The sequence below is a fragment of the Physeter macrocephalus genome, chromosome 20 (genome assembly GCF_002837175.3).
Source record: "Physeter macrocephalus isolate SW-GA chromosome 20, ASM283717v5, whole genome shotgun sequence".
Taxonomy (NCBI): domain Eukaryota; kingdom Metazoa; phylum Chordata; class Mammalia; order Artiodactyla; family Physeteridae; genus Physeter; species Physeter macrocephalus.
The window spans coordinates 107,528,417-107,550,185 of record NC_041233.1 but is presented as its reverse complement, the minus strand read 5'-3'; the positions used below and the strand labels follow the sequence as shown (position 1 = coordinate 107,550,185).

Sequence of the window (21,769 nt, the reverse complement as noted above, 5' to 3'; positions counted from 1 at the left end):
GTTGTGGCCTCTCCAGTCGCGGAGCACAGGCTCCGGACGCGCAGGCTCAGCGGCCACGGCTCACGGGCCCAGCCGCTCCGCGGCACGTGGGATCTTCCCGGCCCGGGGCACGAACCCGTGTCCCCCGCATCGGCAGGCGGACTCTCAACCACTGCGCCACCAAGGAAGCCCCAGATGGTAGTTTTGAGCTCCTTATTTTATGTTTTTTAAATAGCTAGGTCCCAAGACTGAAAATCATTGTTTGTTTTTTCCAAATACAGAAATCCTCTTCAAATTTAAATCTACATCATCGTATATATATTTTTACAGAGCTGCATTATATCAGGAGCTTTCACTGGCCATCAATACTCTAGGAGGCAATGTAATGCAATCTTGTGCTACAATAGCCCTGTGTAGGCATACATACACACACACAGACTCACAGACACACAGAAAATTTCGAGCTTTAACATGACAACAGAGAAGGAGCAGGTAAGTGCATTTCTTCAGGTCATAGCTATGCAGAGAAAGCACCAGCACTTACAAAACCACTCACCATCTGTGCCACCAACAGCTGGCTGCTGGGTGACACACCACTGCAGAAACAGACTAGGCAGCGGGGTAGGGACGGAGTAGGGGATGGACGTGCTCACCCGGCGCTTGGCCAGCCCGCCAAGGTCTCACAGGGCATCTGTCACATGCCCGGTCCTGTGCTGCCGCCCACTGGGCTAAAGGTAACTAGCAGACAAAATCCGTACTTGGCTTCCCAAGAGAACAGGCAGTGGAGGACAGGCCAATGAGACGCTGGGAGCAGTCACCCCGCTGGGCAGGGCGGGATCAGTGAGTGTCAACGCGGTGCCAGTTCCGAAGACAGACGCTGTTTTCTTTCTGCTCAGCATCCCAGTAAGGAGAGACAATGGGCATATTTCTTTTAAAACCACTGAAATGAACGATCAGATGTTGGGTGGTCATGTCAAACGGACATAAGACAGATCAAGAAAGTAACTGATTATCAGTACACTGACAGCAGGTTTCTTCTAGATGAATTCACAACTCGAACTGAACTATCCCAGCCCTTCAACAAATCTGAGCATCTTGTGTGGGCTAGGAGCTGGGAAGACAGTGCCAGGTGACCTGGTCTGGGCTCTCAAGGGGCTAACCAGCTAGTGGGGGAGATAAACAAGCAGTATCTGTCTGCAAGGTGGAGTAAGCGTTAGCACCGTGAAGATCCAGTGACCAGGGAAGACCCCTCTGAGGAGGGGATGTTTACACCGAGACTTCGAGGATAAGCAGACACATCAAGTCCAGGTCTTAGTGGCCCCGAGCGGTCAGATTTCATACACAGTATTGCAGCTCCACGGATGCAGAGAAACCTTATGCGTATAACGTGCACGCCTGCCTTTCCCTGCAATCATCCTGGCTGTCTTCGTCACCTCACAGCACTTCGAGCCTGGATGCGAGGTACCCACCCTATTTATTACACACAAGCCCGCCCTTGCCTCCTCTCTCCCCAAAGTCCCTGAAGTCATTTCCATAAAACCTAGAATCGTGCGAATTTACAGGAGCTGTTCAACAGACTCACATCCCTGTGTGAGAAAATCAAATCATCCCCCCATAAGCAAACACAGTCATAATCAAGTGATGAATTTTTTATATTATATTAAGCATCAGCAATAGCCAAGCTACAAGTAGGTGGCATTATACTAAGAAAGAAATGTCTATTTCTAGAAATAAGTCTAGGAAAGAAAACTTAAAAAAAAAAATCAGAAAATTGCTGATTTGGTAGCATTATACTAAGAAAGAAATAAGTCTCTAGAAATAAGTTTAGGAAAGAAAACTTTAAAAAAAAAAAAACAGAAAAGTGCTGATTCACTAGCACCCATGCAAGAACATTTTATTAGGTACTAATCTGTAGCACTAAGGATTTACATCCAGCTAAATTCTTATCTTTAGTGGGTGATGATGACAAGCTATAGCAGTTAATTCATGCCTTCTAGCTGGCAGCCAGGTAACAAGCTGCAAATCAACTTTGCTGAACAAATCGGTTAATGCTGTACATGGGAAAACTATAGTCCACACAATGAAGAACGAAGGCAATACCTCATGTAGATCCACGTAAGGGAGGACTCTTAAATGTGAATGGGGAGTATTATAAATCTTTTCCCTTCTATTTAACTGCTATTAAGGAAACGGCACTTGGGCTATTTAGAAATGGAGGCAGACCTACATTCAAAGAAAATTAGCCACAATAAACAGCCTTTAAATGCTCCAGGTGAACACAAACACCACGTCTTAAGACAGTCCCAGCAGGTCTCTAAGAAGTATCAAGACTCACGTACTTGCCAACAAGCGGTTAAAACCCAGATTTTATGCTTGTTCCAATGGTGCTCTAGTTGGAATCTTTTTCCTAATTCTTAATTTCCACATCATCGTCTCAGGAAGTTTTTTATAGCCCAGGCATATAATCATGGTGCTGTTTGCTAAGAACATGATTCAGTCGGCTTTTAAGCCGACTTAAGCGGCCAGTATTTGTTGCACACACAAGGCTACTGGCAGTCAGCTCCTCCTTCCCTATAGCTTCTCTCACACCTACAGAAAGTGAGCTCGCTCAGTTGAGTCTTTCGAAATTCCTATAAAGCTGGAGTCTAAAACCACAGGATGACAGGGAGCGTACCAATGGTGGGGGAAACCTGGCACAAGCTCACTGCAAAGAACCAGAGCAGAGGACGCCTTTAAATAGACCTGGGTAGAAACAGATGTACGAGCAGGGGAATAGAAACTGGACTGCATGACTGTCAGAAAACAGAAATCCTGGCACCCATCTGCCCGAACTTTGGGAAGAAGAGCTAAATGATACAATTAGCATCAATTTTGTGTTTTGGAAAAGCTTTCACATCGTGTGTCTTATTTAAACATCAAAATATAAAATTTGATGAGGAAACAGAGGCTGGACACTTACAAGGCTTCCAGAAGGTATCTCCCAAGACCGGGACACCAACCCAACTAAACTCATGCTTTTTCCTCTACAGGAACAATTCTTAGCCTCTGCTGGGCCGCTGACTCTCTCCACTGAGAACACGCACGTACTTGTTTGCACCTGGGGCTCACAAGCCCCCTGCAGCCCCAGGTTAGGAACCATGAGAGCAGGCGGCCTCTACAGGTCCCTCCCGCACTCACACGCCACGGTATTAGGAAAGCTCGGCCTCTGAAATCCATTTCACGCTGCATGTCCGACAGAACCGCTAGCATTCACCCCTTTACCTTGGCCTGGGAGCATGTAGGTTCAAGGCCCACTGTACACAAAGGGTCACCTCTTACCATTCTGTTTGCACCAGGAAAAACGTGACTCAGGGCCAGAGGTGACTCACAAGGGCATCATTCTCTATAGACACACACACACACACACACACACACACACACACACACACACACAGCTCCCGCGATTCTGCAAATGGATACTTACATCAGCATTTTATTTCCTTCGTGTCATTTATAAATCCCCCCCAAATGGGTGAGCTGGATGTTTCTCTCCGTCTAAAGTTCCTCAAGCTTTCATCCAGCTGAATAATAGCGGTTTGATGGACTACTTCACCAGGAATGCAGCCCTCAAACAAACCCACATAAATAGTACCCTTGCCCCAGCAGCAGCAAATGAAGAAGTCCTGACATCTCGCCTTAAAGCAGCAAGCCAAGCTGGCGAGATGCTGCCATTCCTTGTCCACCTCCTCCCCTGCACAATAGGCTATTTACAGAGGACTGAAAGTGCCCTCTTTGTCCGGCACTAGCTGGGCAGAGCTTGGCCTCGAGGACAACAAGAGAGCAGCAGCCAGACCGTGTGCTGTTCTTTCAATGCGCCTCTCCAGACCCGTTGGAGTCCTGCTCCTTAGCCCTGGCTGGCAAAGTACCTAAAGCTAGATTTGCTTAAACCATCCCCTCTGGAACCGAAAGAGCCATCAGGCTCTCTGTAGAGGGTGGGAGCTACAGAAACCCCACAGAGGTGCCCAAGTCTGCTGTTCCAACCCCATCCCAAGGGGGAACTCCTTACCGTGGTCGCTGCCCCTGGACCATCTCCTCATCCTAAGCATGAGAAGGAGAAGGGCCACTTGGGTCACTCAGGGATCCCAGGCACAAGGAGCAAGGAGTTCCACAGGGAATTGTGCCCACGCGCTGCCTTGGGGCTTTCCTCCCCAAGGAAGCAGAGTAAACCTGAAACCCGCTTAATTTTCATTAAAGTGATTCTGTGTGTGGATCCCCAATTCAATTTCCAAGAAGATTTTAAAAGGAGAAAGGGAGCGGAGATGTTTTGTTTTTAGAAAACTGTTTTATTAAAATAGTCGAGGCAAGCTGAATAATTCTAGACTCAACCACTCCCTGCCCATCTCCTTAAAGCTGTCCAAGAGTGGGACACAAAGCTTTCACAGGCAAGTACAGGGCTAGACTGATTTTTTTACCAGTAAGATTAGGGCCAGGCCTCACCCGTTCACACTGGCCACCGGCCACCACTACCACATACGTCCCAAAATAAAGAGATTCCAAATATAACATGCCCAACTGGAAGAGATAAACTTTCAGGGATCAGATGAAACTGGTCAAATGCCTGCTTATTACAGTCTCTGTACTCACCTAGCTATACGTATATTTAAGTCACACAACAATATACATTACTTTAGAAATATTTACTGGTTTTCTATTCACATTTCATTAATATTTTATTCAAAGTCTTTGAACATGCTTCTTCCAACAGGGTCTTCAGAATCTCCAAAGCCACATTTTGAGGATTAACAGTTTTCTGGGGCATATCTTCACATTTTTCTCTTCCATTTAAGCTGGTTAAGTGGAAGGATTCTTTGAACTCCCATCTGCAGCTACCACTGCAAAACTTCTCCCAAGTCACAGGAACACATCTGTATAATGCTAGGACAGTTTAAAAAATATCTGTCCTATGGGTCCATATTCATATAACTAAACCACATACTTCACTGTTTTAAAACTGATGTTTAAAAGGTTTTTATAGGGCTTCCCTGGTGGCGCAGTGGTTGCGAGTCCGCCTGCCGATGCAGGGGACGCGGGTTCGTGCCCCGGTCCGGGAGGATCCCACGTGCCGCGGAGCGGCTGGGCCCGTGAGCCATGGCCGCTGAGCCTGCGCTCCGCAGCGGGAGAGGCCACAGCAGTGAGAGGCCCTCATAACGCAAAAAAAAAAAAAAAAAAAAAAAGGTTTTTATAATAATATCCAACGCTTGCCCTTGTAAAGTCCAACCCCCAGAAGTAATTACCCAGCCAGCATTCAACTTCTTTGCCTTAGACTTTTACAGGAACCCAAGATTCGAATTGGCAGGGGTGGCTTCAAGACAGGGTGCCCGGGCTTCCCTGGTGGCGCAGTGGTTGAGAATCTGCCTGCCAATGCAGGGGACACGGGTTCGAGCCCTGGTCCGGGAAGATCCCACATGCCACAGAGCAACTAAGCCCGTGAGCCACAACTATTGAGCCTGCGCTCTAGAGCCCGCGAGCCACAATTACTGAAGCCCGCACGCCTAGAGCCCGTGCTCCGCAACAAGAGAAGCCACCGCAATGAGAAGCCCACGCACCGCAACGGAGAGTAGCCCCCGCTCGCCGCAACTAGAGAAAGCCTGTGTGCAGCAACGAAGACCCAACGCAGCCAAAAATAAATAAATAAAATAAATAAATGAAAAAAAAGACAGGGTGCCCCCTCGACCGATGTTGTTCAAAATAAAGTGTCCGAGAGAACACTCCGTAGTGTGAAAGGCTTGGTAAGACTTTAACGTGAGGACTGAAAGAGGGTTTGGGAAAACCTCACCTTCTATTGGACGTGTACATGATTTAATATCCACTTGGGGGTACAAACTTCGAAAACCTGCAGACGCCATTCATGAGGCTTGGAAGTAAACTGCATAACAACAATACAGACACAAAATAGAGAATAACGAGGTGCCAATAAGTGCAAAAGAAACTGTGGACGCCATCACACCGTCTCGGGGGAGCTGTGTGTGGACGCAGGAGGTGAGTGTGGCCTAAGAAAATGAGCCTAACTTCAGGCTCCGGGGATGAGAAGCAGCTCCCCACCTCAGCTCAAGGATTTGGAGCAAGTTAATCTGGAACGCATGACAGGGTAAGCTGCACAGGAGATGGGAAGGAAGACGTTTGGGGAAATCAGCGTGAGCTTACGATGTCTGTGAGGCCACTGTGAGCTAAGCACACAGCACGTGTCAGGCCGGTGCTGAGCAGTCACCCGTGAGAGCACGTGTAGTAACAGTCCTCACTGCGCGGAGTTGATACTGTCAATGCAAAGACCAGGAAACCGTGCGGGGAAGTTCAAGTCCCTGCCCAGCTCTACACAAGAACAGGACTAGAGGCTGGGCTGAGGGCAAGGCCACTGGACCTTAAGGGGCAAGTGCTGGGACCCAGGCACACGGTGATTCACATCTACACAAAGGTGGGACACAACGCAGAGGATGACAAAAAGCGAGGACACATGGGGCTTTAAAAAGCTGGGATGTGACCCCCAATGTCCACCCACAGGTGAAGAGATAAACAGAATGTGGCACATGCACACGATGGAATATCCTTCAGCCTTTACTAAGGACGGAAATTCTGATACACGCCATGACATGGGTGAACCTTGAAAACGTTATGCCAGGTGAGAGAAGCCAGACACAAAAGGACGCACACCATACGATTCTGCTTATACCAGGGGCCTAAAATAGGTGATTTCATAGAGACAGAAAAAGACACATAGGGTGGGGGTTACTGCTTCACAGTACAGTTTCTGCTTCGGATGATGAGTAATTCTGGACTAGAGTGTGGTAATGGTTATACAACACTGGAAATGTACTTAACGCCACGGAATTGCACACTTAACACCACGGAATTGCACACTTAACGCCACGGAACTGCACACTTAACGATGGTTAAAATGGTAAATTTTATATGTTACTCATATTTTACCAGAATTTTAAAAAATTTAATCATTTAAAAAAATACGTACCAGGATTCGGTAACTAAGTGGATATAAATGGAAGAAAGAGAAGGAATTGGAAGGTGAGTTTTGGAGTCTGGAGAATGGTGGTGGAGCCATGAAGCGCGGAGGGGCTGTGAGGCATCTGTAGGCCCTTGTCCCCGCGCGAGTGGAAGGGCGACCCCCTTCTCCCCGTGCTCCTCCGGGCTCCCCGGACGACCCCAGCCTCAGGGCCGCCACGGAGGCAGGTGTCACAGCGCACACCACCTCCCTTCCTCCTCGGCACCCCTGCCCTTGCTGCATCGCAAGAGCCCCCCAAAGCCCAGCAGAAGGTCCCTGTGCTTCCAAACCCGCTCCGCAGTCCCCCTCACCTACAGCTCTCCTCTCTGGTCCTGCTTTAAGATGTCCAGGGCTTCCCTGGTGGCGCAGTGGCTGAGAGTCCACCTGCCAGTGCAGGGGACGTGGGTTTGAGCCCTGGTCCAGGAAGATCCCACATGCCGTGGAGCAACTGGGCCCGTGCGCCACAACTACTGAGCCTGTGCTCTAGAGCCCGTGAGCCACAACTACTGAGCCTGCGAGCCACAACCACTGGGGCCCGCGCGCCTAGAGCCGGTGCTCTGCAGCAGGAGAGGCCACCCCGATGAGAGGCCTGCGCACTGCAGCGCAGAGTGTCCCCCGCTCGCCGCGGCTAGAGGGAGCCCGCGCACAGCAGCGAAGACCCAACGTAGCCAAAAAAAAAACAAAGATGTCCAAATCCTACCCAAATAGGCCAGAGGCTGCTTTCCCGAATAAATTCTTACAGGACCCACTCAGTCAGAAGCGGGGAGTCCTTCCTCTGAATTCCAGGAATGCTTTAGTTGTAGCCCTCGTGTGGTCCTTAGCGTCTCCTGTTTTGTGCTTATGGTGAGTGGATGCTTCCCTTGGGGAGATGCCCCTGCTCCTCATGGGCTGGAGCCCCGGCCCAACTGTCTCAAGATGCCCTCGGTGCTTAGCATGGTGCCCTGCCCAGAAGAGGTGCTTCCTAAACACTTCCTGAGTCATGAATGGCCCTCTGTGATTCTGCCCAGTTCTCTACTGCAAGCCTCCGGAAGATGTGTACACAGAGCTGTGATTCTCCAAAGAGAAAGGGGGTATTCAGGCCGTTTCCAAACTTCAGCACCTGCCCTCGGCACCCTTGCTGCTGCTACGAGGCAGTGAGCAGGGAGCAAGCAGCGCCTTCCAGGGGACCTGAAGGGGAAAGAAACAAAGCAGCAGACAGGATGGCGAGCCACTGACTGAGAGGCTACCTCAGAACATCCACTTTCCCATCTCCCCATTGCCTATTTCTCGAACTCTTTCACTTACGTACGATGTCACCCCCAAGGTCATCTAAGGGCAAGGGTCCTCACTTCTCCTTTGTAGAAATCCATTCAGACATGTGATTGCGGGTGAGTTTACAACAAATCAAGGCTGCCCATGAGGAAGACAAGAGAGCAAACCCCTTTCTTAAATAGAACAGCCAATGCCAGAGGAAGGGCTGAGTCCGGAGCCTGACCCCAGGGCTGGCCACCAACTTCTGTAAGTGAGTTTTATCTCTGAAAGGAAAGCAAATCCTCGCAACCAGAGAAACTGCGCAGGGGCTGGAACACAATGGCGGGCTGGCGTGAGGAGCCCTTAGAAAGGCCCAGAGCGTGGATGGGTGGGTGGCCATCTGGGATGCAAGGAACGCTCGAAGCAGGACCTGCCCAGCATTCCCCAGAGAGAAAAAAAACCACCAAGCACACAGCTCTCCTCCCTTCTCTCTTCAACACAGATACAGGGACCGGTCAGGTACATCCACTTGGGAAAACGATAATTATAGTCAGGTCCTGCCTGGTGAAGATATGCAGGTCACCTAAAAGCCTCTCCGTCAGGGTGAAATTTTAGTGGCATGGATTTAACAGGAAATGTTTCCATTCAAAAAAAAATTCCTATGAGAAGCAAGATGTTTCCACTCGTCTTCAAACAGCGATTCACTATTGTTAAGTGGTATCTAGATATGAGTCACGACGGGGCAGGGACGTTTCCCAGGAAGAGCCAGAGAAGGGAATAGCCCTAGACAGAGCAGACCCACAGTCAGCCGGCTCTGCTTCAGCGGCTGGAGACCAGGCGGCTGTTTGTTAGGCTGACCCCAGGCTTCTGCGAGGACCAAGACAGAAGAGGCTCCTGCAGGTGAGGCTTCTGGCTCATCAGTGGGTCTGACAGGCATGTTGTTTCAGCTGATCTGGGCACAGGGCGGGTCCTGATTACGTCTGGGGGCCTGCATGTCACAGAGAATGACACCGTGGTATGGGGCAGTCAGGCAACACAAGGAGAACCTGTTATGATAATAGCTGGAGAAGAAATAACATTCCTGTGGCCACTAAACAATCCAGAAGAAAAGATTGTCTACCTTCCTGGCATGCAATGAACCACCAAGTAAACCCTGAAGCAGAAGAGGCTCCCCGAGAGAAGGGGACAACAATCGAACAGGAAACAGGACCCATGTCTTTCACAACGACCAGGGCTGGACCCAGCTGGCAGGGGCCCTCCTCTAAGGGCCTCAGGACCGGGAGGAGGTCCATTTGTTTGAGAAGCTGCACACAGAGAAGGCACCGAAGTCCTGGGGTCCCTTCAGACGCTCTGTCCAAAGCTAGCAACTTCCGGTAGTGGCCATGGGAGGGGCAGAACAGAATCATGAAAGAACGCTAGACCCACACGCACGGAGCTCTCTGTCCAGGTACTAGCTGTGCCCCATGAGCTGCAAAACCGGAGCCAGCCCCCCTGCTGCCTGCGTAGGCCCCCGGGGGACAAGGAAGGGAGGGGGAACAAAGGGAAGCTTCGCCCCTCTGTCACCAACACCACAGAGCATCTCCAAGGTGATGCTCAAAGAGGCAAAAGCTGGCCACGCAGTCCTGGCATCTGGGACTAAATAACAGGATCCCACCCACCCAGAAACTCCGGGTGATGGCAGGACATAAAAAGCAAACAACCCATTGTTAAAAAAACCATCAATTCTATGGGTATTTGTTTTATGGTTTTATTACTCTTTGTACTTTGCTGTATTTTGTTTGTTTGTTTGTTTCTCAAGATAAACAAGCTGTAACTAGGTTAGGTCAGTTTATTTCCTCCTGTATTTATGTATTTCCCACCTGCTCCAGAAAGGGCCCCAGGTGGTAACCTGTCCTTCTAGCAAAGTGACAGATGGAGTGAAAGCCCCTCCCAGAAAATACATATCTAAGCTCTCACCATCTGCCCTAACCTGTAAGAGTTAACACACCTGCAGGAGTGAACTCACCTACAGGAGCTAACTCACCTACAGGAGCTAACTCACCTGCAGGAGCTAACTCAGCTTCAGGAGCTAACTCACCTGCAGGAGCTAACTCACCTGCAGGAGCTAACTCACCTACAGGAGCGAACTCACCTGCAGGAGCGAACTCACCTACAGGAGCTAACTCACCTACAGGAGCTAACTCACCTGCAGGAGCTAACTCACCTGCAGGAGTTAACTCACCTACAGGAGCTAACTCACCTGCAGGAGTTAATGCACCTGCAGGAGTTAACGCACCTGTAAGAGTTAACACACCTGCAGGAGTTAACCAAACTATGCAGGGCCCTGGGCTCCAGGAGCCAGAGGGGAGAAAGCACTGTGTATAGGCTGGAGCACAGAGGGAGGGCGGTCCAGCGAGCCGAGAGCCAGACAGGAACAGGCAGAGGCAGCTGGGGGTGGGGAAACGTCAAGGCCCAGCCTGTGCTGGCAGCACTCGGGGTGGCGGGTAGGTTAAGGACAACAGCGACACAAACCAGAGGCCCCGACACTCCCCTCTCCCAGGAGAGCAGCCTGGCGGCAGTCGGAGCAAAACTGGCGCAGGAGCCCGAGAGGAAGCAGCCCTTGCAGCTCCCAGAGGTTGCAGCGATCAAATGTCAGTGCCCCGGATAAGGAGGCTGAGGGGACACAAGGCTGGGCAGAGATACTTACACCTCTGAAAACAGACCAAGGTTCCAAAGGGACAGATAAACCAGAGAAATGGCTAACAAAGCAGGGGTGAGTGGAACACAGAATAAAAGGCAGATTTCTACCCAGAGAGAGAGCAAGGCCAGCTACTCCCAAACTTGGGAGAAATCCGCTTTTGAGCGTTGACGGATTTCAGCTCTGGGGACACCCTCAGTGGTGCAGCAGGAAGCGACAGGAGAAACAGAGAAAAGGTTTAAGCAGGATTTAGCTCACTGTGTGAGAAGGGATGAGGGAGGCCTCGGTGAGCGAGGGTTACACCCAGAGTTCAGGTAACTATAAGAGGTGATTAGCCCTGGAGAAGCTAAAGACAAAACGAATCTAACCAGTTGCAGAGGATTATAGAATAATGACCCAGTGTTTAAAAGAAGGAAGGGAAAAAAAAGAGATTGTCCCATCTGGGGACAATGCCGTACCTCCTTGGAACAGGTGACGCTAGTTTTGGGTCCTTATTTCCCCTTTACGTTTTGTTTAAATTTTTATTATGAAAATTTCCAAATCTATTCAAAAGTATACAGGGTAGTATAAGAAGCCACCATGTACCCATAATAACCCCAGCTTCAGTTTCAATAACGATCAACATCTTGTCAGCATTGTTTCATTCTTAAAAAACAATTTAAAAGCAAATCCCAAACATCTTATCATTCAGGTGACACTTCTGTGGCCTGTTTTAGCTCTACGATCCTACAGCTTTGAGAACTCAGTTAAGAGGAGTAAAACGGGCACAAATGCTGTAACCTGCCACTGACCAAAGGTTTAAACAAAGAAAGCCAACTCAAATATTGACTTGAAGTGGCCAACCCAGCATGATATTTAATTGTCATGCAAGAAAAAGGTACATATATACACACTGAGAATATTTAGGGAGCACCCACTCTACATCAAGCACTGCCTGAGGCACAGGAGTGAATAAAACAGAAAAAAATGAAATCCTTGTCCTAAAGATGCTTCTTTCTACATTGTCAAGTTTTGGCCAAAGGCAAAACATCTTCCAGATTTAACCTGGCTCTCCTAAAGTCAGAGGCCAATTTGACACGAATCACAACCCAGTGTCACAAAGCAGCGTCTATCCCCCCTTAACTAACAAATTCCTTTCTTTTAAAAATGGTATTTGGAGGGGTCTTGCCACACTGGTGGCAGAGAAGGAGTTAATTTTCTGGCTCTCTAAACTTTTGATAACGCAACAAAAATCATAAGTAAATGTATCCCTAATATGTAGATGCACTTATTTATAAACTGTATACATGTGCAAATATTTTCTGAACATTATGAAACATACAATTATGAATTTAAAAAGAAAGCTAAAAAATAAATATCTACAGAGGTTCTAATACATCCACCTGCACCCTAACAGATGGTCTCCCCGACCCGGGGCACGTGCACCCCATCTTGGAGACCAGCGCCCCACCTCCTCTCAGCCACCTGCCTGGCTAGAGTCTCTGTCAGTTCCCGACTACGGGCAGCAGTAAATACAACTGCTAACCGGAGCGCCTGCAAAAGCCCACGGCGCCCAGGACGCAGGGTAACAGTGCCGGCCCAAGCTGCACACGGACTTTCCATCCAGGGGGAGACAAAAGTACTCCGCATTGCCCTGTGATGGAAAGAAGTGTTCCGGGGAGGGCAGTACAGCACGGGTCACAGGCACCCGGGCTAGTGCCGAGGCCAAGTGGACTGGGGGTGCTGCTCTGGAGGAAGGAGACTCTAGGCAAGGGCCCCCGGCAGGCTAAGGGCCTGGCTCATCAGAGCTGGTCTGTCCCGGGACCTCAGCTAGAGTCCCTGCGTGCCCTCCAGAGAGTCCCTGGAGTCTGACGTGCTGCTCTCTGACTCACGCCAGGAGGGGAAACACAGCCCGGCGCCGCCTCCGGCATCTGGCCTGCTCGGGCTGCCGGGCATACCCTCTGCATTGTGGGTCCCTCCCCGGTGAGCTCGTTGGTTGGACAGTGTGACAGCAAGGTCCCTGCCAGCTGCTCAGTCTGGGGAACCTCCGGAGATTTTCAACGCCTTGATCTCAGCTACAAGATCTAAGCCTCGCGCAGGATCATAACATACGAACCTGGAACGATGAAATGAACATTCTTGTCAGTGACACCGTTTATGAGACATGTGTCCATCTGAATGTCTCCTGGTCTCAATCAATCATCAGATAACACTAAGGACTTACTAGTAGCGAGGCCCTGTGTTAAACGCTGCTGAAAACACAGAAACGACAGTGACTAGGTCTCCTAAATGCACAGAGCTCAGTGTGTGGCTGGGGGACCTCTACGCGCGTTATGAAGAGGCAAAGGAAGGGCGGGGTGGGGTGGGGGCGCTCAAAACGCCGTGTAACCAGTACAGCCAGGCACCAAGCAACTGGAAAAGAAGTAGGCCAACCACCAGAACAGGGTTCAGGAGAGCCTCCCCGGCCAGGCGCTAACCCTTCGGTTTCTGAATTAGGGGTGAGGGCTCTTGGGGTAGCAGCTGTCTTCTAAGCAGAGTGGGAGTGTTTCATCATTTTAACCACCAGCTGCTGTCAGCCGAGGGTTTCAGTGAGTGATGTGGAGTCTGAGGACGGCGACGGTCCCTCTGGGGAAAGCGCCTCTGAAGAGCGGAGTGATGTGCTACGAGGGTGGGACAAGGAACGTCACTGCAGACGGGGGTCGGTGGGCACACAGGCCCGGGAGGCTCGTCCGGGGCACGGGACGGCGAGTCGGCGGGAAGGCAGAGTCATGGGTGCAGAGGCCTTGGCTCAACCCTGTGCTACCACAGTCTCTTTCCAAAAGTCCCAGCTCGTGGTGGTTTGGGAGACTCATGGCAAACAGCAGGTTGGAACCGGACCCCAGGAGCCCCCGAGAGCCAAGCTACATGAAGACTCGGGGCCTTCCACAGGGACCCGGGAAGGCTTCTGGGCAAGAGGAGGGATTGGATCCGAACTCTGTGTTAGGAAGAGTCATCACCCTCCCCCTCTTTTCTTAACTCAGGACTTTTGCTGTCTAAACCAGAGGTGACAGGCTCTGGATTAGGGCAGTGACATGCACAATGAAAGGAAGAAATGCATGTGCGCTGGGCAGCGTGGTACAGGATAAGCAGAACCTGCTGACGGGCACGGTCTTGGGGCACAAGTCAAGGATGACACCGAGGTCCAGCCATTCCTCGAACAGGCATAGGGCCCAGGAACAAACTCCACTGTGTGTCACGGCCCGAGGGGAACACAGTTTGTGTAACCTTGGTAAGTCACCTCCTCTCCTGCACCAGGTACTGCATCGGGCGATGAGTGAGTTAGGCTCAGGGACCCGGGGAACCTGGGGTGCGCTGGAGTGTCTCAGAGGCGAGGAAGCAACCGCCTCTCGAGTCTCTGTGATCTGGGATTCCCACCCCGCCCTCCTTAAACCATGGCAGCCCTGCTTTTATTTATTTCATAGATTGGGGTTCTGCCTAAAACTGTCCTGGGGAAAGGGGGCCATAACCACTGGACTATACCTCTGTGCCGGCAAACCCTGCAAATCCACAATTCTAGTCTCTTGCCTATTAAAAGTTTCCAGCACGATCTAGAACAAGACTAACTTCCAGGGCAGGCAAAGCCTTTCACTCTTTAATTTTCTAGAAAGTCACAGCTGTGTAGCAAGTGATCTTATCACTCGCCAAATGGAGCTGAATCAAAATCGGTTGTCGTTTCAGCCCGCTTGGTAGTAAAGACAGCGTGTGAACGAGATAGGGGATGACCAAGGAGCAATGATACGGAAGAAGAACCAGCTCTGTCCTCAGTCTTGCTGGATAACCTAGAACTTTCCAGGCCCCCCTGGACTAAGAACGCTTCAAGTTCAAGAAGCAGAGCCAAGCCATTAGGCGCTCTGGCCCTGAAGCCAAACTGCCTAGGTGCAAACCCTGGTCTGGGAGACTTAATCCCTGCACCTGTTCCTTTACCTTTCGTAAAATATGGATAAAAGTAGGACCTACCTTACAGGGTAGTTAGGAGGATTAACTGCGTTAACAGATCTGAAGCACCAAGAACAGTGCCTGGTGCTATTAGCTGTCATTACCGCCTATCCTGACCACTCAGCTGACACTGCCCTGCGCTGCAGATGACAGCTGAGCCTGGAGGGAGAAATGAGCTCCTGTAGGAACTTTCCCTTTACTTTGGTTAACAAAAGAATAAATGGTACTCAGGGCATTTTGGCCTTACGTATATGGACATTTTCCCCACAACAAACCTGTGGGAAAAGTGCCAACTTCTATAGCGGCCAAATAAGTGTGCAAATGGACAGATAATACATTTATCAGAAGTTCCTCCAGAATGAGGAAATGGTGCAAAAGGCAGTCCACATTTCCTCCTGTGATGCCCTAACTTCTTTTCACTTATCTTTCCAAAGCATGAAATCCTTATTTCAACAGCATTTGACTAGAACACATGAACCCAAAAGTCCATTAAAACCATACACTAATAAAAATAATTTCCAAATCATTGTCAATTTTGACAATTTTAAAGCAGAACATGCCCAAACTTAAAAATATATATATTGAAATATATAAGAAGCTTGGTGAACTGTTCTGAAATAGACAGTTGTTCCTAAATATCCAACAATAGGGGAAAGGTAAATATATTATGGCATAACCCATAAACCATATAAGGCAGTCACCTTCAAAACTCTTTTTTTTCCAATAGTATGTAACATGAAAAAAATTGTTCACGATATAACTTAGATGATTAAAATTAAATTATCAAAAATTTTATCTTCGATTAAAAATTTACACTTAAGCTTAAAAAAAAATCTGGAAAAACACAAAAAGGAAATACATGAAAATGTTAATAATATTCAATCTCTCGAAGAGAGATTTTTGTTTTTGGGGGGTTTTTTTTGGCCATACCATGTAGCTTGCAGGATCTCAGTTCCCCGACCATGGACTGAACCCGGGCCACAGCAGTGAAAGCCCAGAGTCCTAACCAGTAGGCCACCAAGGAACTCCCAGATTTATTTTTTATAGTTCACAAATTTTCTATAAAAAGCACAGATTTCTATTATAACATTAAATGTATATATTATAAAAATGATGTCTTATTGTGTACTGTATTTATATAAATATATAATTTTATTTATACATACAGATTTTCTGAGGCAAATGGTTTTGACTTAGATATTACACAGCTTTCAAATTTTTATTTAAAACTTGAAAACTTCATGGAGCCACCAGTCCTGAAATCTTAGATTCTAGAGACAAGACGCTGGCCTCCAGCCAAATGTATTCTTCTGCAGCAGGGAAACAGAGTCCTCACCTCCAGCTAAGTTTTTGGCCAAAGAAAGTGCCATCCCTCCAAGCCGGCCAAATTTCAGGGAAGGCTCTGTAATATTTCACCCTTCCCTCTTGATTCCACAAAAGTTATGACTAATAACTGTGTCACCTCCAACACAGTTAAGAAATTCTAAATGTTAGGATGTGAGAGAGCAGAAAAATGAACCGAACTCAAATTATGTGACCCTTTTCTCTTGTCACTGTGGTACAAATTATGTATCACCTCAAGCTTACACAAACTAGGGGGCTTCCCTGGTGGCACAGTGGTTGAGAGCCCACCTGCCGATGCAGGGGACACGGGTTCGTGCCCCGGTCCGGGAGGATCCCACGTGCCGCGGAGCGGCTGGGCCCGTGAGCCGTGGCCGCTGAGCCTGCGCGTCCGGAGCCTGTGCTCCGCGACGGGAGAGGCCACAACAGTGAGAGGCCCGCGTAACACACACACAAAAAAAACAAAAACACAAACTAGGATTTTTTAAGAGCTGGCATTCAGCATTTTAGATGAGGAACGGACGAGGAAATGGCATGGAGTTGCGGAGCAACTCCAAGCACTGGTAAGTTTGCCTCTACCTTCTAGTTCATCACGTCCAGCTATGACTTCAGGGCTTGTGTTTGTTTAAAAGCTCTCCAAAGCTCCTTTAAGTACTAGAACGTTGAAAGTCAAACTCAACCCCTGGCACCTTCTCTGTTCCCTGAGACTTGGCCTCCAGGCAGGAGCGTCAAAGCAAAGTGACTCTAATGTGTTTGTCTGGACATCAAGTTGAACCGATAACCTTCAATAAAAACTCTGGCACCTTTGATCTCCCTCCTGACTGGCCACGGCCTGTCAGAGAGCAGAGCTTGAAGAGGACTTAGGATAACTACAGCTCTGAGCTGCCTTAAAGGATGTTCTTTTGTATTTTCTAAGACAGGAGTCTAACGCATTGCATCATCCAAACAATACTGTTCACAAAACGTGATTAATTCTGTCAACACTGACAGAATTTGGTTATAACAGATAATAAATGCAAAAGAATAATGGACATAGGTGGCAAATTTGCACAATAAATTCAGCAACCGACCTTAAAGAATTATCTATTCCCCCAAGGTTACTGAGTGTCACATCTAGAAATTACTACTATTCCTACAGTCTCGCTCTTTCCGGGAAAGTGAAACTTGAAGGGAGAGAGGAGAAATCCCCAGCTGTAATGACAAAACAACACGATCTTTCCCCAGCCCCTCCTCCAAACTGCCACAAGACAGCTACATCGAAAACCAAAGATGTAGCCAGCCCTGGATATCAAGCAGGACACTGTGGCATGCGGTACACTGCCAGCTATTCCAAAGCTCAACCAGAAGCAGAGACAGTTATGAACACTTGATCTTTGTGATATAAATAGACACCTGTCTCTACCTGCCGTTGTCACAAGTATCTCTTAAATGCCCCAAATTTAAAAGCCCAGAGATTCTTTTTAGTCAGGCTGCCCACAACAATAATAAAAATACTGCCAAACTATGCATAACAGAGACGGGAAGGAAATAGGTCAACATGCTTATAAATGTGAGAGAAGGGTGATTTAATAAAAGTCTTTTCATTTTACAGCAAATGCAGAAAACAGAAATCTGTAACACATGGTCTATGATGCGTCTATCTTATTTTAAGTGAGGGAGGGAGGTATGAAGTGTGCTGCTCTTCAGGGTTTGCTTTTTCTAGTCACAGAATTTTAGCTGTGAAAGACTTTGGTCTAATGCAGTCTTTTCCAAATGAGGAGTCAAGTTTCCTACTGGGAAGGGATTCTCCCAGTTGAGTCAGAATAAGAAAAAAAGTCTCCCAGGACTGGCTCTACCCTGATGGCAAGCGAAGGTTCCTTTGAAAGTCCTACCTTCTCAAGCCCACCCAACCAGACTGTCAACTCAGACCTTAAGTTTTAAGCCAATCTAACCTGCCACCTCCATCTGAAAATGCCGAATCAAACCAGAGGTTTTGACTGGGTTTTTGTTTGTAAGTGTTAAGCAAATAATTGTTTACATTGAGATAATCACAGGTGAAATTTGTGTCAGATACTGTGAAATTTAACCAGTTTCTTTTATGATAAGCAAACGTCAAAAATAAAAGTAAGGATATTAACAGTTAGGGCACTCTGTATATTCCTGCACCAACAAGAAGCTTAAAAGTCTGAACTTTCAAAGGCAAGGGCACTTTTATAATGGTCTTAGTTAAGCTCCATAACCTTGACAGTGAGTGGGGAGAGGAAGGAGTTTGCAGTTCTAACGTACACACTGATTAGCAGGAGCATCTGTCTCTAGGTTCTCGTGCACGTGTTCATTCAAGTCACCGTCTAGGCTACAAGGTAAGAGATAACATGATTTTTGCTTCCTAATTTCAAAACATGCCAGGCTCTTTAAATGACTCCATCACGGCCATGTGCAGCGGATATGGGCACTCCTCTGCAGGCACCGCGAGAATTTCCACATGGTGGCAACCGGCGTTTGATGCTGCCTTTGACCCTCCCGCGGGCGCTGCGCGCAGGGGCCACCGTCACGCCGAGGCTGGGAGACCGCCTGCTCCGATGCGTCCACGCGCGGTCCGAGCGCGCCTGAAACCCCGCCACGGGGGCAGGAGGGAGGCCGCGGCCCAGAGAGCACCGTCACGGCCCCGCGGGATCATCGCCTGGTATCTGCAGCTCCGGGTCCGGCTTCCCGCCGGGCCGGTCCCCGCCGCCACACAAACAAGGACCCGGTCCGGCGGCGCGCGTCACACACACCACGCCGTGCACCAGCCCCAAGCCCGCGCCGCCCGCGGGGAGCTGCGGGCCGGCATCCCCGGCTCCGGCACAGGAAGCGGCAGCGGCTAGGGCGGCCCGGAGGCCTCCGCTGCGGCGGGAACCCGAGGAGCCGCGGGGCAGAGGCCGGAAAAGCGGAACGTCCCTGCGAGCCGAGGCCCTGTTCGCGTGCCTCCGCTGCGGCCGCAACCTCCTGGGCTCGGGCCGGCAGGGCAGCCTCAGCGCCGCGCCCCGCCGAGACGCCGGCGCCGCAGCGGGTTACGGATGCGGCTTCCCGCGGCAGGAGCACTCACCTCCTCCACAGGCTCGGCCGTGCACCGCCGGCTGTCACCGCAGCCCACTGCTGACCCCAAGCCGACTCCGGATCCTATTTAAGGGGGCCGCCGCCGCTGCGTGCGCTGGCTACGCCCCAGACCCCGCCGCCTTGGAGCAAGGCTGCGGCGGGGGTTCGTGCCGCGCCCGGCCCGCCAGCAGGCCCCGCCCCGCCCCGCCCGCCGCGCGCTCACCTTCCCGTCTGGTCGCGCGCATGCCGGGAGGGCGCGGAGAGGCCCGGGGCACACGTATCTCTAGTCGTCCGAACTGCCGTGGATTTCATAACGAGTCCGAGGAAGGGCAAGGGGTAAATTGTGGTGGCTCAGCCCGGAAGGCTGCGGTGCCGCGGCGGCCGCGAAACGCCCTTTTGCGTCTTCCACCCGCAACCGCGTGCCCCGCTGACTCCTTGGAGGGCGGGGGCTTTTGCAGGGAGGGGCCCTGGGGGCCCGAGGACTTTCCTTTCCTATTTTCTTTGGCAGCGACGTGCGCAACCCCTTTTAACCTGGTTTCCCTACGGCCCCCACACAGAGTTTCGCCACACTCCCTGGCTGGCAAGGCTCTGTTCTGGATTTCTGCAGAGCCCTGGACATGAAGCAACCGGACAGATGAGCCCGGGTATAGGTGGAGCAGAGCGCATGCTCGACATCGCTCAAGGGCAGTGTTCACCTGACAATTCTTGTGGCCTGTCCACTCCTCAGTCCTGGCTGTGCGATTTTGAGGACTTCTGTCTGCGAGCATGCGATGTCGATTTGGGGCTTTCAGAAGCCAATGCAATTTTTTTCAGGCTCGTAGCCCAAATGTTATTTTTCCTCTTAGCACCTGTGGCCTGCCAGTATCCTTAACCTCTAATACGGGTGGTCCCAGTTACAGTGGCGCGTGTGCCCCGCAGTGCGTGGAGGGCTCTTATCTAGTACTGCTTGGAATTGGAGGCAGGAGAAGAATTATTGTTATAATAAACACCTCTAATAATGACAGATAACTTTTACTGAAACATTTCACACACATTATCTTAATTGAATCTTCATCATAACCCTATGAGGTGGGTGCAGTCATTATTCCCTTTTCACAGATGCAGAAACTGAGGCCCAGAGAGGTTGAATGCTAGTGAGGGCAAAAGTCACTGGGAACTCAGGCAGTCGGCCTCCAGAGCACGTCCATAATAGTCAGGCCGCGCAAGTGTCCTTGTACACTGTACGGTACGGTACAAGTGTACTTGTACTTACATTCTGGTGAACTTGTGCTCACGGAGACCTCAAAGCGGACTGCAGCTGACTCCATGATAATCTCCTAAGGACTTCCCCCTGGGCTTCTCTCACTGCTCCAGAACATCTGAACGTGGCAGCAGTACTTGTTTCCTGCACGGTGGTCCACTGATGGTGAGGCAGCCCACACCCCGGCGGCCTCTGTAACAGCTCACTTCTCTTAGGCCCCCTTCGCCATCTAGATCTGCTAGATCTTGACTCTCCATTTAAAAGAAGAAAATGGACTCCACTTTCGTTTGTATGGGTTTCCACTTGCTAATCCTGGATTTAGATCTCTGCCTGTGTCTCCTTCTCCCCACCCATGATTTCATCATTTCAGCCCCTCCTTTGACCCCTGACCTCTCCTGCCGGTCCTTCAGCCCCGGTGCCTCCTCAGATGCTTCCCAAAGTCTGTGGTGCATTAGTTTGCTGGGGCAACCATAAATAAGTGCCACAAACTGGGTGGCTTAAGCAACAGAAAAGTATCGTCTTACAGTTCTGGAGGCTAGATGTTCAAAATCAAGGTGAGAGCAGAGTTGGTTCCCTCTGAAGGCTGTGTGGGGAGACTCTGTTCCAGGCCTCTCTCTAGAGCCGTCCTCTCCCTATGTCTCCTTGTGTGGCTTTCCCTCCATATGTGCCTGTGTCCAGATTTCTCCTTATAAGGACACCAGTCCAACTGGATTAGGGTCCACCATAACGACCTCACTTTAACATGATTACCTCTGTAAAGACTCTATCTCTAGATAAGGTCACATTCTGAGGTCCTAGGGATTAATACTTCAACATATAAATGGGGGGGCCCTCAATTCCACCCATAACATGTCAGAGTTGTCATTGGCTGCCTCCTCTTATCCCTTCTCTCTCCAAGGACACTTTTCTCCTAATGAGCATGCCTGTCCCTGGGTTCTAGCCCTTAATTCAGGCTCTAGACCGGGACCGGCACACAACCGGGGATTGCATCTCGATTCCTAGCCCGCTGGCAGAAGCTACTGTGTGACGCTGGGAAGCAACTTCACTCTCCAGAAGTTCAGGTTTCCCCTCGGGAATTAAGGGGGCTAGATGAAATCATTTCTCAGGTCCTTTTTGGCACTAACACTTTTTTTTTTTTTGGCGGTACGCGGGCCTCTCACCGCTGTGGCCTCTCCCGTTGCGGAGCACAGGCTCCGGACGCGCAGGCCCAGCGGCCATGGCTCACGGGCCCAGCCGCTCCGCGGCATGTGGGATCTTCCCC

At 50.0% G+C, this 21,769-nt stretch overlaps 1 protein-coding gene across 2 annotated transcripts in view; it reads right to left on the bottom strand.

The window, feature by feature from the left end:
* The window catches only part of ACSL1 (acyl-CoA synthetase long chain family member 1), a 70,899-nt gene extending 51,449 nt beyond the window's left edge, over window positions 1-19,450 (bottom strand). The window contains exon 1 of one of the 2 annotated variants that reach the window (XM_007102836.4): window positions 19,279-19,450. The gene's annotated coding sequence lies outside the window, so the exon portion shown is untranslated. Of the gene's footprint in view, window positions 1-3,442; window positions 3,702-19,278 lie in introns of those variants that run through there. The other variant, XM_028481149.2, reaches the window with a different exon arrangement.
* Between the last annotated feature and the right edge of the window lie 2,319 nt (window positions 19,451-21,769).